Raw genomic sequence first — 17,523 nt, forward strand, 5'->3', positions numbered from 1 at the left:
CTTACTACAGATGAATGCTGTAGACTACTTAATTTCAAATGCGTACATTTTCAAAACAATGAAGACATATTACTGACCATAAAATGGAAATAGCAACCATTCAAAATAGTTGAACATTTATTGTGTCATTTACTCTACGGAGGCAATCTCATTATTAAAGAAGTTATAGCCAGTTTATGTGCATATGTAGGTGCAAGTATCTATAATGTACATTATAATTTGTAACTATCAAATATGTAAGTGTAATGAATATTGGTTTATTTTGAATACAAGCTTATATAAAACAAAGATTCGGTGCCTGTGTGCTCTATAAGGAATCGTTTCTATTTCACCTAAAGATTTGAAAGTTGTTTATAAAATTTTACCTCTTTTTGTTTTGAGATTCTGTCTGGCTCTGTTGCCCAGGCTGGAATGCAGTAGTGCCATTTTGGCTCATTGCAACCTGTGCCTCCTGGGCTCAAGTGAACCTCCTACGTCAGCCTCTCAAGTAGCTGGCTAATTTTTGTATTTTTTATAGTTACGGGGTTTCACCATGTTGCTCAAGCTGATCTCGAACTCCTGGGCTCAAGTGATCTGCCCACCTTGGCCTCCCAAAGTGCTGGGATTACAGGCATGAGCCACTGCCCCTGGCCCTGACATACCTTAAAAATAAATATTTTTGCTTATAAATTTGCCTGGGCTTATCTTTTATTTGTAATCTGAGCATGTCAGTGACAGAATTTGGTACCAAGAATGGGATATAATAAACTATTTTAAGATCTTTATTTTGTTACTAGTTTCTTTATGATCATAGTCCCATCTGAGGCATATTCAAGGTTTTGGAATCCAACTATATGTGCTGGGGCTGAGAGAAAGAGAGAGAAAGGTTGAGACTTTAAGTTGTGCAGTCACTTCTGCCTGCCTATCTCTCTGAAGAGTATTTCCCAGCGTAAATGTTAAAAGGGAGACATTAATCTGCTGTTCCCTCAATTGGTCATAGATTCTTTGTGGCTTGCAGTGTGAGCTTCTCACTGTGCAGAGTGTGATTCTAGTGTTTAAAGATAAGGATTTTTTTTACAAGATGGCCTCAAAAGCAAGCCAACTACTTCATCTGGTGCTCACCCAAAGAATGAGCCATCTGTTTGAACACTGAAAGAAAAACTGGCTGTGTTGGACATATTGAGAATCTGCCTCCAACATAGTCTGTAAATGTTGTATACTGTATTTTAAAGGTGACTTAGATTTTCAAGCATAATTTGGACTCCATGAGATTTTTTTTCTTGTGTGTACAACTCTATGAGATGCAACCACTATAATAAATGCTGCATCCTTCCAATTTTCCTTTGTTACCAGTTAACATAGACAATCAAAAAAGCTCTTTATCTTCCAAGGTGAGTGGATACCTCTTAAAAAAATCTTTTCATAGGCTGGGTGCGGTGACTCGTGCCTGTAATCCCAGCACTTTGGGAGGCCAAGGCGGATGGATCATGAGGTCAGGAGTTCGAGACCAGCCTGGACAATATGGTGAAATCCCATCTCTACTAAAAATACAGAAATTAGCTGGGTGTGGTGGTGCACACCTGTAGTCCTAGCTGCTCGGGAGGCTGAGGCAGGAGAATCACTTGAACCTGGCAGGCGGAGTTTGCAGTGAGCCGAGATCGTGCCACTGCACTCCAGCCTGGGTGACAGAGTGAGACTCCATCTCAAAAAAAAAAAAAAAAAAAAATTCATTAAGAGAATTAAGTGATCTGAATATAAAGCAGGGCTTTGTGCAAACATTTAAAAAACTACATGTAACTATAATGACTCATACAAAGTCATTTATAAAATTAACAAAGTAAGCCCTGGTCATGGCAGCAGCCTTATAGAGTTATCATCTGTAATTGTCCATTCCAGGAGGCTATGTTGACAGGGCTGGCTGTGGACTAGAAGATGATGCTCTGCAGTAGAGATCAGCACACTTTTTCTGTAAAGGATCAAAAAGGCTTTGCAGGCCATAAAGTTTATTGCAATTGCTCGGTTCTGCAGTTGTACTGAGAAAGCAGTCACAGACAATATGTAAACAAGTTAAGTGTGGCTGTGTATGAGACAGTAGAAACATCACTCACCACTTCACCTTTGCTCACCAAAATGTGCGGGTATTTCTTCCTACCAACAACCAGTTCTCCAGTGGACACCAACTTTGTGTCCTATAATTCAGTTCAATTCTGACACTATACCTAGAGATAGTGTTGGATCCCACAGGTTAAGGCTCAAGTCCACAAGACTGCTCCAACATTAGATACCATTTGTAAGTTCCAGGTTTTAGCCTGTATTTCTGATCAACTGGCCATAAGTTGGAATTCCCATGACTCCCTCTTAGCAAATTTGATTAATTTACTAGGACAACTCACAGAACTCGGGGAAACACATTTATCAGCTTATCATATTAATATTGGATATAACAAAGGATATAGATGAACAGCCTGATAAAAGGATGCATAGGATGAGCTTTGGAAGGGTCCCAAGAGCAGGAGCTTCTGTCCTCATGTAGTTGTTCACCCTTCAGCATGTGGTTGTGTTCATCAATCCAAAGCTCTCCTGATTCCATTTTTTGGAGGGTTTTAATGGAGGCTTCATTACATAGCCAGATTGAGCACAGGCCATTGGTGATCAACTCAACCTTCAGTGCCTTTCCCCTCCCCAGAGGGTCAGGGAGTGGGGTTGAAAGTTGAAACCCTCTAATCACATAGTTAATTCACCTGGCAACCAGCCCATCGCTTTGAGGCTATCCAGGAGCCCACCAAGAGTCATTGCATTAGAACAAAAGATTGTCCTACCATCCAGGAAATTCCAAGAGATTTAGGACCTCTGTGTCAGGAACTGGGAGAAGAGACCAATATATATATTATTATTTCATTGTTACAATAAAACTTTATTTATATGAACATGTGACAGATTGGATTTGACCGATAGGGTTTTCAGAGCTAGAAAATGATTCCCTAAGCAGTTCTTAAGGTGTAATTCCCGGACCAGCAGCATGGCGTCACTGGAAACTTGTTAGCAATGCACATTCTCAGACCCCACTTGACAGTTGCTACTGAGTCAGAAACTCTGGGGACAGGACCCAGCATTTGGTGTTTTAACAAGTGCCTCAGGGGATTCTGATGTATATAGTGCTGAAGTTTGAGAACCGCTGCTCTAAAAATCTAGACCTCTTTAAGGCCAACCCTAAAACTATACAAATAGCTACCTTTGGCAATGTTCCCATTGGTGCACATGATAGTAATTTGAGCACTGAAATAGCTGTAAGCACTCTATTGAGTGAGAAAATAGTTTTAATACTTCTAGTAAGGAAATGTTTGCTTTTCCAATTTCTGAAGTTGACTTTTCTGTTTAATATGTTTGAATGCATCTAAATTTCTCTTGAAAATTTCTCCTTAAATTTGAGACCAGCTTTCATTTGTGCTATTAACATATATACTAAAAACTATGAAAATAGCGTGGCCGGGCACAGTGGCTCACACCTGTAATCCCCGCACTTTGGGAGGCTGAGGCAGGTGGATCACTTGAGGTCAGGAGTTCGAGACCAGCCTAACCAACATGGCTAAACCCTGTCTCTACTAAAATTACAAAAATTAGCCAGGCGTTGTGGCGCGTGCCTGTAATCCCAGCTACTTTGGAAGCTGAGGCAGGAGAATCACTTGACCCCAGGAGGCAGAGGTTGCAGTAAGCCGAGATTGTGCCACTGCACTCCAGCCTGGGTGACAGAACAGGACTCTATCTTGAAAGGAAAAGAAAAGAAAAAAGAAAAAGAAAATAGCGTGAGGTTTCCTGTTGTTAGAGTGAGACCTAACAATGCAGTATTGTTGCCTATGAGCATTTCAAGTGTGGTTTCAAAAGACCTATGTCTGGCTGGGTGTGGTGGCTCACACCTCTAATCCCAGCACTTTGGAAGGCCAAGGTGGGTGGATCACTTGAGGTCAGGAGTTCAAGACCAGCCTGGCCAACATGGCAAAACTCCATCTCTACTAAAAATACAAAAATTAACCAGGTGTGGTGGCACACGCCTGTAATCTCAGCTACTTGATGGCTGAGGTGGGAGAATTGCTTGAACCCAGTAGGTGGAGGTTGCAGTGATCCAAGATTGTGCCATTGCACTCCAGCCTGGGTGACAGCAACTCCATCTCAAAAAAAAAAAAAAAAAAAGACACATGTCTTACAAATACCTGTGTCAGGATATTCAATGGGGCCTGCTATGGTTGGAATATGTCCCAAATTTCATGTGTTGAAAACTTAATCCTCAAATTTATATACTGATGGTATTAGGAGGTGGAGTCTTTGTGAGGTAACTAGAATTAGGTAAGGTCATCAAGGTTGGGTCCCCATGGTGGTACTTGTGGCTTTATGAGAAAGGAAGAGAGACCTTGAGCTGGCATGCTCTTTCTTCTTCTCTCAGCATGTGATATCTTGTGCCTTGTTATGGCACAGTAAGAGGGCCCTCACCAGATACAGCTTCTTGACCTTGGACTTCCCAGCCTCCAGAACTGTAGGAAATAAATTTCTTTTCTTTATAAATTATCCAATCTGTGGTAATCTGTTATAGCTACAGAAGATGAACTAAGATGGGCCTTTCTTACTATTCTGGAATTGCTGGCAAGGCCCAAAGCTGAGAGCAATGGGTTCTAGATTCTCTCGTTTCTGTTGCCCAGCACTGCCGAATTCCAAATTTACATTATAAACCACTTCCTTCACCCCCAGGTGTATATAAGGAAAGTCTTGGGAAGGAGGAGTGACACTTTGGCCTTGGGGGAAAACAGTTTCTGTAGCAGAAGGCCACTTCCTCTCCTCATGGGGAGAAGAGTGAGGGTTTTCCCCAAGCCCAGGGAGTGGGGAGGGTGGCTTCAAGAGAATCAATCTTGAGACCAAGAGTGCTTACAGGCCCTTCTTGTATTGTCACTTCAGTGGAGATGGACAGAGCCTAGAGAGAGCTTGCAATATATCCCATATGAATTTGGGGCAGTAATGTGTACATAGAAACCAATACCCGTGTGTCTATCCAGAGGCTTCTGAAGATGCGAGATCAGTACAAGTAGCCTGTGTCAGCAGAGCTTGAAGGGACCTTGATGTGGCATGCCTGGATAGAAGGTGGCAACTGCCACCCCATTCTAAGTGTCCATAGTCCTCAGAGTCTCTAGAAGAGGTATCCAGAGGTTATTTGGGCTCCTTGTGAAGGAGCTTGGAGGTTTAAGGAAGGGCAGGAACTGTAGAGTCACCTAGGTCAAGTGAGAAGGCAACCCACCCCACCTCAAGAGGGGGTTGGGACATTACCACTCTCGGGGTCAAAGGGGACTAGGCTTTTCCTCCCTGAGGGGCTTCTCTGCAACCAAAGGAGCCATGGTGAAGTTTACAGTAACCCAAGAACAAACAGATAGCTGTTTGGAGACCACCAGCATCAGGGAGAACCAAGTCCAATCATGAGGGCCCCTTCCTACCACCATGAGGCAGGCAGGCAAGTACATCACATTTTGGTCTCCCTAATCCTTCCTCCCTTCCCCCAACTCCAGCCTTAAGATGAAAGGAGAGAAGGTGTTACAAAGACAGACAACCCTGCTACGAGCCCCTGGAGTTGGCATCCAGTCCGTGATGGAGATGGTCATAGGAGTAGGGATGGGTGGAGATTTTGCATCAGATATGAGCCGAGAAGTATGAAGGGTATGATTTTACCCAACTTACTAGCCTACTATGATTTCATATCTGCTAGCAGAAGATGTCAGACTCCTGGGTCAGAAACAAGTGGCTTTTCATACTCACAGCATGGTGAAAGCATGAGCCTCAGGGTATCTGTTGGTTTTTCTTGTTCCCAAGTCCCATGAGGGTGATTTCATGGGCTGAGATAACACAAACACTGGCAGTGGGTTTTGTTCCAGGAGAAGCCAGGGCCAAGAGCCCAGTGCTTTTTGATCAAGCAGCACACATCGTAGCAAACCGCAGGCAAGCTGGTTCCCCTGGCCTCAAGAATGAGCAGTTAGGTGGTGGTCATCCGCTCTGGGATGAGGATGAGGCAAGGGATGGTGCCCAAGGCAGGCAACATAAGGTGGTACTCCCTCTCAGGTTTGTGCAAATGCAGAATTGGCACCTGAGAGGGAGAGCTTCCTTAAATCTTATGCCCTGGGGGACTTGCTTGCCCTACCCTCTTCCTAGCTCTGCTTGTCCTACTGGGCTTCCCACTGACTTGCTGACTTATTCAGCTGCCTGTGAGACTAGCTACAGAATTTTCTGTGTCAAAGGACATGTAGTCCTGGCAGTCCAGTCCACTTAGCAGGAACATGTCGGGGCTCTCCGGGCCTAAAGCGCCTATCCTAACAATGAGATTGAAGCCCAAAGCTGAGCTGTTTTAATAACCCATGGGCCAGATGCAGCCCAGCTCCTGGTTCTGACATTTTTAGAGGATTGTAAAATAAACAAGAATATGCAATAGAGATCATATGTAGCCCACAAAGCTTAAAATGTTTACTATCTAGCTTTTTACAGAAAAACTTTGCTGACCCCTATAACAACTGAAAGGCATTTAATCTGTGCATATTTTTTAAAGATGAGAGGGAGGCTCAATGTAGTACAGCTTGAGGCAGTCATTTAAAAAAAAAAAGATTATTTTACATTTATTTCCCCGAAGAGGTGAGTCTCTTCAATAAAACTGTTATGCAGATGAAACGCATTAGTGCTGTTTCACCCAACTTTAGTTAAAGCCAAAAAGAATGCATCAGTTCCTATAGATAAATTGCACAAAGGGCAGACATAGAACCTGCCCCAGGGTCCACTGGATCTAGAGATGTAAAGGCCATTGGAGCTTGTGCACATGTTGGCTTCATTTTTGCCTCTATAGATTACTGTGGAAGGGCTTTTCCCAAGTGGTGGGGACCAATGCTCAGGCCATCTACGGCTGCAATCTGGGAGGCAACAGGAGGCCCGCTTCTTAGCTACAGGTTGGCCATTGTCATTGTCCAACCCTGTCCAGCAATGTGGCTGGGATGCAGAGGGGCTCTGGGATTAACCTAACCATGTGCCCATCTCTGGAGCTGGGAAGAGGCAAGACCTTTTTACCAGAGAGCAGTGAGGAGCAGTGCACAGACGCGACCCTGTGTGTACACGCTGGGGACAAACTGGGGCAGCTGCCAGCGATCACCCAGGGTCACATCTGTGCCACTGCTCCTCATTGCTCTCTGGTAAAAGGATAAGCATCCTTTAGTTAGGAATGATGTGAGATTCTTAGGCCCTGTCTTCTATATCTGCAGTCAAGGATCTTCACCTGTATGATTTTCCTGGGTTTAGAATTAGTTGCTATGTGTCTGACTGATGCATTAGATTGGCCTCTCTCCCTTGTTTCTATAGTAGTATCACTTTGTTTGGAGGTGTGTTTTGCTGTGACTATGCCTTGCAGTACTTCCTCTTTTAGGTGGGCTGACCCCAGAATAGTTTTTTAGGGGCATCTTTGTTATTTCTTAGTTTTATTTTTTGAGACAATGTCTCATTCTGTCACCCAGGCTGCAGTGCAGTGGCATGATCTCAGCTCACTGCAACCTCTACCTCCTGAGTTCAAGCGTTTCTTCTGCTTAAGCGTCCTGAGTACCTAGGATTACAGGCACCCATCACCACGCCAGGCTAATTTTTGTATTTTTAGTAGAGATGGGGTTTCACCATGTTGGCCAGGCTACTCTCGAACTCCTAACCTCAAGTGATCTGCCTGCCTTGGCTTCCCAAAGTGTTGGGAGTACAGGCGTGCATCATCGCGCCCAGCCTTAGGGGCATCTTTAATTAATTGTCCTCTTATGGTCAGAATCTCATCCTGTCCATATGCATGGCCCAGCCAGATAATTCAATGGCAAACAGTACGTTCCTGATTCTAGACTCCCTGTGTCCTATCATCACAGTGAGGCTTCTGTTTTGCGAATTAACTTCTAGTGTGGGTTTTAGATGATGTTCATGAAAAAAGTGAAATGTGACAGCGTTATAATCCATAAAGAAGCCTGAAAAAACAAACCCTCTAGAGGGTTGACTATATTTGGGAGTTAATGCCAAGTTGATCCTAGAGCCCTAAAAAACTTGCACTGCCCCTTCCTCAGGGAGGAAGCTTGCACTGGGTCCTTCACATTCCTGAGGTCTAAGCAGCTACAGCAAGGTGTCATTTTATTCTTTTGTTTTGGGGATTCCCTCCTTTTTAAATATATTTTTTATTGCTCAATTGATTACTTTTTTCCCACTCTTTCAATTTCTTTCTTTTTTTTTTTTTTTGAGAGAGGGTCTCACTCTGTCACCCAGGCTGGAGTGCAGTGGCTTGATCTTGGCTCACTGCAACCTCCACCTCCCCAGCTCAAGCCATCCTCCTGCCTCAGCCTCCCAAGTAGCTGGGACTACAGGTGCGCACCACCACACCTGGCTAATTTTTGTATTTTTTTGTAGAGACAGGGTTTCATCTTGTTGCTCAGGCTGGTCTCGAACTCCTGAGCTCAAGCAATCCACCTACCTTGGCCTCCAAAAGTGCTGGGATTACAGGTGTGAGCCACTGTGCCCAGCCTCAATTTTTTAAAATGAAGGGTTAAATGTTAAATTGTGTCTAAATTTACAGAGTACAAGTGCAATTTTTGTTAAATGGATATACTGCACGTGGTGAAGTCTGGGCTTTTAGCATAACTGTCACTTGAACAGTGTACATTGTACCCACTAACTAACTTTTCATCTCTCACCTCCTTCCGCCCTTCTACCCTTCCAAGACTCCAATGTCTATTATTCCACACTTTATGTCCATGTATACATATTATTTAGCTCCCACTTGCAAGTGAGAACATGTAGTATTTGGCTTTCTGTTTCTGAGATTTTTCACTTAAGATAATGGCCTCCAGTTCCATCCATGTTGCTGCAAAATACATGATTCATGATTTATTTTTTTTAAATGAATAGTATTTCATTGTGTGTGTATATAATAAATACACATGTATTTCTTTTTAGTAATTTTTTAATTTTTTTTTAAGATGGGGATCTCATTCTGTTGCCCAGGTTGGAGTGCAGTGGTGTGGTCACAGCTCACTGCAGCCTCGACCTCCTGGGCTCAAGTAGTTCTCCCACCTCAAGCCTCTCAAGTAGCTGGGACTGCAGGTATGTGCCACCACACCTGGCTAATTTTTTAATTTTTTATTTTTTGTAGAGATGGGGATCCCACTATGTTGTCCAGGCTGATCTCGAACCCCTGGACTCAAGTGACCCTCCTGCCTTGGCCTCCCAAAGTGCTGGGATTACAAGCATGCCCGGCATAGTTCTTCCTCTTTCTCTTCTTTCTTCTTTCTTCCCTCTCCCTCTCCCCATCCCTCTCCCCTCCCCCTCCCCCTCCCCCTCCTTTTCCATCTCCTCCTTCTTCTTCTTCCCCTTCCCCTGCCTCCTCCTCCTTCTCCTCCTCCTCCTCTTCTTCTTCCTCTTCTTCTTCTTCCTCTTCCTCTCCCTCTCCCTCTCCCTCTCCTTCTCCTTCTCCTTCTCCTTCCTCTTCTTCTTGTCTCATTCTGTCACCCAGGCTGAAGTGCAACCTTTGCATAGTTCTTCTTCCTCTTCCTCCTCTTCTTTCTTCTCTTCTCTCTTCCCCCTTCCCCTGCACCTTCGTCCTCCTCCCCCTCACCTCCCCCTCCCCCTCCCCCTCCTACTCCTCCTTCTTCTTCTTCTTTCTCTTCTCCCTCTTCCCCTTCTTCCCTTTCTTCTCCTCTTCCTCCTCCTTCTTCTCCTTCTCCTCCTCTTCCTCCTCCTCCTCCTCCTCCTCCTCCTCCTCCTCCTTCTTCTTCTTCTTCTTCTTCTTCTTCTCCTCCTCCTCCTCCTCCTCCTCTTCCTCCTTCTCCTCCTCCTCCTCCACCTCCTCCACAGAGTCTCATTCTGCCACCCAGGCTGGAGTGCAACCTTTGCCTCTTAGGCTCAAGTGATCCTTCTGCCTAAGCCAACTGAGTAGCTAGGATTACAGGGTTTCACCATGTTGGCCAGGCTGGTCTTGAACTTCTGATCTCAAGTGATCCACCTGCCTCAGCCTCCCAAAGTGCTGTGATTAAAGGCATGAGCCACTGTACCGAGCTGCCTGGCATATTTCCTTATCCAATAATTTACTGATGGACTGTTAGGTGGATTGCATATCTTTGCTGTTGCAAATAGTACTGATACACATACAAATACAGGTAGCTTTTTGATATAATGATTTTCCATTGGCTAGTGTGATTGCTGGATCAAATAGTAGTTCTATTTTTATTTTTATTTTCAGAAATCTCCATACTGCTTTTGATAGAGATTGTGCCAATTTACATTCCCACCAACAGTCTATAAGTGTTCCCTTTACTCCACATCCTCACTGATATGGTTTGGCTCTGTCCCCACCCAAATCTCAATTTGAATCGTATCTCTCAGAATTCCCACATGTTGTGGGAGGGACCAAGGGGGAGGTAATTAAGTCGTGGTGGCTGGTCTTTCCCATGCTATTCTCGTGATAGTGAATAAGTCTCATGACATCTGATGGGTTTATCAGGGTTTCTGCTTTTGTTTCTTCCTGATTTTTCTCTTGCTGCCACCATGTAAGAAGTGCCTTTCACCTCCCACCATGATTCTGAGGTCTTCCCAGCCATGTAGAACTGCAAGTCCAATTCAACTTCTTTTTCTTCCCAGTCTTCGGTATGTCATTATCAGCAGCATGAAAACGGACTAATACACTTGCCAACATTTGTTATTTCTCGACTTTTTAATAATGGTCATTCTCACTGATGTACGATGATATCTCTTTGTGGTTGAAATTTGTATTCCTCTGATGGTTAGTGGTGTTGAGTATTTTTTCATATGTATGTTGGCTATTTGTGTGTCTTCTTTTGAAAAATGTTTATTCATGTCCTTTGCCCACTTTTAATGGGGTTACTTGTTTTTTTGTTGTTATTGAGTTGAGTATATTCTGAATATTAGTCCTCTATTGAATGCAAAGTTCTTCCATTCTGCATGTCGTCTGTTCACTCTGTTGACAGTTTCTTTTGCTGTGTAGAAGCTCTTTAGTTTAATCAAGTCCCATTTGTCCCTTGTTTTTATTGTTTATTCTTTTGAGGTCTTAGGCACTCTAAGACCTCCAAAGGCAATTCTTTTGAGCTCTTAGGCACTCTAAGACCTCCAAAGGCAATTCTTTGCCTAGACCAATGTCCAGAAAAGTTTTCCCCTAGTATTTTTAAATAATTTCAGGTCTTACATTTAAGACCTGACATTTAATCCGTCTTGAGTAGATTTTTGTATATGGTGACAGGGATTTAGTTTAATTCTTCTGCATATGGATATCCAATTTTCTCAGCACCATTTATTGAAGAGGGTGTTCTTTCCCCGGTGTGTGTTCTTGGCACCTTTGTCTAAAATCAGTTGGCTGTAAATATGTGGCTTTATTTCCAGGTTCTCTATTCTATTCCGTTGATCTATGTGTCTATTTTTATGCCAGTACTATGCTGTTTGGGTTGCTATATCCTTGGAGTATAATTTGAGGTTGGGTAATGTGATGCCTCTAGCTTTGTTCTTTTTGTTCAAGATTACTTTAGCTATTTGGACTCTTTTCTGATTCCATGTGAATTTTAGGATTGTTATTTCTAATTCTATGAAAAATGACATTGGGCTGGGCACCGCGGCTCATGCCTGTAATCCCAGCACTTTGGGAGGCCAAGGCGGGTGGATCACCTAAGGTCAAGGGTTCAAGACCAGCCTGGCCAACGTGGCGAAACCCCGTCTTTACTAAAAATACAAAAAAAACTAGCCAGGTGTGATGGTGGGCCTCTGTAATCCCAGCTACTTGGGAGGCTGAGGCAGGAGAATCACTTGAACCCTGGAGGTGGAGGTTGCAGTGAGCTGAGATTGCACCACTGCGCTCCATCCTGGGTGACAAGAGCAAAACTACGTCTCAAAAAAAATAAAAAAATAAAAAAGAAAAAAAGAAAAATGACATTGGTATTTTGATGGGGATTGCATCGAATCTATAGATTGCTTTGGGCAGTATGGTCATTGAAATGACATTAATTATTCTAATTATAAGCATGGGATTTTTTTTTCCAATTAAAATTTGAGATTTTTAAATTATACTTAAGTTCTGGGATACATGTGCAGAACGTGCAGGTTTGTTACATAGGTATACATGTGCCATGGTGGTTTGCTGCACCCATCAACCCGTCGTCTACATGAGGTATTTCTTCCAAAGCTACCCCTCCCCTTTCCCCCTACCCCCTGACAGGCCCTAGTGTGTGATGTTCCCCTCCCTGTGCCCATGTTCTCACTGTTCAACTCCCACTTATGAATGAGAACAGAGCATGGGATGTTTTTTGCGAGGTACCATTTTAGAACGCTATCCTCAGTAGATTGCCTGGAGCCCAGTGATGCTGGGCTAAAGTGTGAGAGAAACACAGGCTGTGGCTTTGGGGCTTAGGTGCAAGCAACTGTAGCTACTGCACTGGGGGTGAAGACATGGCTGAGGTGTGCAGCTGCCTTCAGGACTGAGGTGCAAGTGAGGTGCCATTCTAGAGCCGCATCCCCAACAAACTGTTCACTGTTCTGGAGCCCACTGGTGCTGGGACTGAGGTGTACAAGAAGAGCTGGCTGTTAACCCTTGTGCTTAGGTACAAGCAACTGTGGGCTGCTGCACCAGGGGCTGAGGCATGAATGGCATGTATGCTTCCCAGCTGCTGGCCTAGGCTGCTATCACCAAAGGTAGCACTCCCTTACACCCTGTGGCAGAGCAACAGCAGAGCTGCTGCTGTCCGCCACCTGAGCATTCTGCTGGTGGCTTAGAGATTGGCTTGTCGTTATCTACCACATCCAGCTCCTGTACACATGATTGGGGGTTTTGAGAACAAGTCATCCCACCTCATACCAGAGCACCCAATCAAAGCCAGGTTATTACCCAGCTCAGCCCACCATCATTGGTACCTGAACACTCCCCTGAGGGTCTGAGATTGGGCCTACACACCTGGCCACTAAAATCACAGCTGGCACTTACCTGCATGTGCCATCTGTGGACCTGGAGACTGGCTTGCCCAGCCCATTGCAGCCACCACCAACATCAGTGCACACTGCATGGCATTAGACCTGGAGGGTCATCCTGTCACTGCCACAACCCCCACCACACTGCCTGCCCAGGGGCCTGAGAACCTGCCTACCTGCCTGGTCCATGGATGCCACCACCAGCATCTGAGTAAGCCATGTGGAGGCCCAAAAATTGATCCACATGTACCTGCTACACTGGTGCCAGCATATGCCACCAAAGGACAGGCGTGCTCAGCCCATGGCTCCCACCACTAGAGCCCAAAGACTGGGCTACCTGACATCCCAGTCCCTAGTAAAACTGTACACAGCCTCCACAAATACCACACTATAAGCCACCAAAGAAATCTTGGTTACCCCTGATACTGTTTACAGCAAAAGAAATCATACAGAGACTATATTATTGCGCAGACCCAGAATAAAAGTCAAAGTGTTTTACCCAGCTGACATTATGGATTCATCCTCAGGAGAAAGTCCTCCCCTATGAAAGCAAATTCAAAAAACTGGAAGAAGCAGCTAATAAGCCAGATGTGCAGATATTAGCATAAGGATACAGGAAGCATGAAGAGCAAGAAAGTATGGTAACTCCAAAGGAACACAGTAGTTCTCCAGGAATATATCCAAATCAAAAAGAAATTCATGAAAGCCTGTAAAAAGAATTAAAATTATTGATTCTAAAGAAGCTCAGTGAGATACAAGAGACTCTCAGGTGCAAGCAACCATAAGCCATTGCACCAGGGGCTGAGGCACAAGGCTAGACCAGCAGGTGGCTTGCACCTAACTGAAAAAACAATACAAATACAAATAAATCAGAAAAACAATTCAGGATATGAATGAGAAATTTACCAAGGAGATAGATATCATAAAAGAGAACCAAACAGAAAATCTGGAACTGAAGAATTCATTTAATTAATCACAAAATACATTTGAAAGCTTCAACAATAGAGTAGATCAAACAGAAGAAAGAATCACTGGGCACGGTACCTCATACCTGTATTCCCAGCCTTTGGGAGGCTGAGGTGGGAGGATCATTTGAGCCCAGGAGTTTAAGGCTGCAGTGCACTCTAGCCTGGGTGACAGGTGAGTCCTGTCTCAAAAAAAAAAAAAAAAAAAAGAAAAGAAAAAAGAAACTTAGAACTTAAAGACAGATCTTTTGAAATACCCTAGTCAGAGAAAAATAAAGAAAAATAATAAAAAGGAATGAACAAAGCCTTCTTGATACATGGGAGACCATAAAGTGACCAAATAAAGAAATTATTGGTATCCTGGAAGGCGAAGAGAGAATGAAAGCATCCAAATATCAATGTGATGAAATAATAGATGTAAACTTCCCAAGTATAGCAAGAGATTTAGACATCCAGAAACAGGAGGCCCAGTAATCCCCAAACAGATACAATGCAAAAGATCTCTACAGCACATTGTAGTCAAAATGTTGAAAGTCAACGACAAATTCTAAAAACAGCAAGAGAAAAGTGTCTAGTTACCTTTAAAGGAACCCCCATCAGGCAAACAGATTAATAGCAGGTTTCTCAGCAGAAATGTTATAGGCCAGGAGAGAATAGGATAATGTATTTGAAGTGCTGAAAGAAAACAACTGCCAGCCAAGATAACATATACAGCAAAATTATCCTTTATAAATGAAGGAGAAAAAGTCTTTCTTAGACAAATAAAAGTAGGAGAATTCATCACTAGCCCTACAAAAATGCTCAAGGGATTCCTAAACCTGGAAGCAAAAGGATGACATTTACCATCATGAAAACACACAAAAGTATACAACTCACTAGCAAAGCAAACATACGTGAGAAAGAGAAGGACTCAAATGGTACCACTATAGATAACCACCAAACCAAAATGACAATAAGAGAAAAAGAAAGGAACAAAGAATGTACAAAACAACCAGTGAATAATAAAAAATATAACAGAAAAAAACCTCACATAACAATAATAATCTTGAATATAAATGGATTATATTCTTCACTTAAAAGATATACGCTGGCTGAGTGGATTAAAACAATGATCCAACTATACACTGTTTAGAAGAAATTGATTTTACTTGTAGAGATATGTATAGACTGAAAGTAAACAGATGGAAAAAGGTATTCTATGCAAGCAGAAACCAAAAGCAAGCAATAGTAAGTATACTTATATCAGGTAAACAAGACATTAAGCTAAAATAGTAAAACAGACAAAGAAGGTCATTATGTAATGACAAAGGGATCAATTCACCAGAAGGAAATAACAAGCTAAATATATATGCACCCAACAATGGAGCACCCAGATTCATAAAGCAAATATTACCAGATCTAAAGAGAGAGACTCCCATACAATAATAGTGGGAGACTTCAACACCCCATTTTCATCATTAGATAGATCATCCAGGCAGAAAATCAACAAAAAACCAATGGATTTAAACTGGACTTTGGACCAAATGGTTCTAAACAGACATTTACAGAACATTTTATTTAACAACTGCTAAATACACATTCTTTTCATCAGCACATGGAACACTCTCTAGGATAGACCATATGTCAGGCCACAAAACAAGTCTTAACAAATTTAGAAAAACTGAAATCATATCAAGTATCTTCTTAGACACAGTGGGATAAAACTAGAAATCAATACCAAGAGAAACTTTGGAAACTATACAAATACATGGAAATTGAACACATGCCCGCGAATGAACATTGAGTCAATAAAGGAATTAAAATGAAAATAAAAAAATTTCTTGAAAATGAAAATCAACAGACTATAATCTGTGCAATACAGCAAAGGTAGTACTAAGAGGATAGTTTATAGCAATAAACACCTATATCAAAAAGTAAAAAGATTTCAGATACACAATCTAATAATGCATCTTAGAAACTAGAAAAGCAAACAGACCAAATCCAAAATTGGAAGGAAAGCAATAATAAAGATCAGAACTAAATAAAATGGAGACTTAAAAAAATTTCAAAGAATCAATGAAAAAAGCTGATTCTTTGAAAAGATAAATAAAATTGATAAACTGCTAGCTACACAAACCAAGGAAAGAAGAGAGAAGACCCAATAAGCAAAATCAGAAATGGAAAAGGAGACATTACAATTGGCACTAAGGAAATACAAAAGATCACCAGATACTATTATGAACATCTGTACACTAAGAAACTGGAAAACCTAGAGAAAATGGTTAAATTCCTTGAAACATACAACCTACCCAGATTGAATGAGGAAAACGTAGAAAACCCGAGCAAACTAATTATGAGTAGTGAGATTGAATCAGTAATAGAAAGTCTCCCAGCAAAGAAAAACCTAGGGCAGGATGAATTTACTGCCAAATTCTACCAAACATAGAGAACTAATATCAATCCTCCTAAAATTATTCCAAAAAATTGAAGAATAGAAAATTCTTCCTAAATTATTCTGTGAGGCCAGCATTACCCTGATACCAAACCAGAGAAGGATACAACAAAAAAAGAAAACTACAGGCCAATATCACTGATGAACATAGATACAAAAATCCTAAAAAAATACTGTCAAATCGGCCAGGCACAGTGGCTCACACCCGTAATCCCAGCACTTTGGGAGGCCAAGGCGGGCAGATCGCTTGAGGCCAGGAGTTTGAGATCAGCCTGGCCAACATGGCGAAACCCCGTGTCTACTAAAAATACAAAAATTAGCCGGGTGTGGTGGTGCATGCCTGTAATCCCAGCTACTTGGGAGGCTGAGGCAGGAGAATCACTCGAACCCAGGAGGCAGAGGTTGCAGTGAGCCTAGATTATGCCACTTCACTCCAGCCTGGGTGACAGCGAGACTCTCAAAACAAAACAAAAACACAAGAAACCAAAAACAAGCTGTCAAACCAAATTCAACCGCATATAAAAAGATAATGCATCGAGACAATTTGGGATTTATGCCAGGGATGCAAAGATGGCTTAACATATGCAAATCACTATTTTTTATTTTTAGATTTTTAATTAAAAACTTTTTTTAGAGACAGGATCTCTCTCTCGCCCAGGCTGGAGTGGAATGGCATGATCATGGCTCACTTTAGCCTCAACCTCTTGAGCTCAAGTGATCCTTCTGCCTCAGTATCCTGAGTACCTGAGACTACAGATGCACACCACCATGCCCAACTAAATAAAAAAAAAATGTAGAGACAGGTTCTTGCTCTGTTGCCTAGGCTGGTCTTGAACTCCAGGACTCAAGAATTCCTCCTATCTTAGCCGCCTAAGGTGCTGGGTGTGAGCTACCATGCCCAGGTGCAAATAAATAAACGTGATACATGACATCAACAGAATCAAAGAAAAACTACATAATCATTTCAATAGATGCAGAAAAGCATTTAGTAAAATTCAACATTATTTCATGATAAAATGCTCAACAATGTAGATATAGGAGGAACATACCTCAAATAATAAAGACCGTGTATTACAAACCCACAGCTAATGTCTTAGTGAATGGGGAAAAGTTGAAAGCCTTTCTTCTAAGAACTGGAACAAGACAAAGATGCTT

Source organism: Gorilla gorilla, chromosome 7 (assembly GCF_029281585.2).
Source record: "Gorilla gorilla gorilla isolate KB3781 chromosome 7, NHGRI_mGorGor1-v2.1_pri, whole genome shotgun sequence".
Lineage (NCBI taxonomy): Eukaryota > Metazoa > Chordata > Mammalia > Primates > Hominidae > Gorilla > Gorilla gorilla.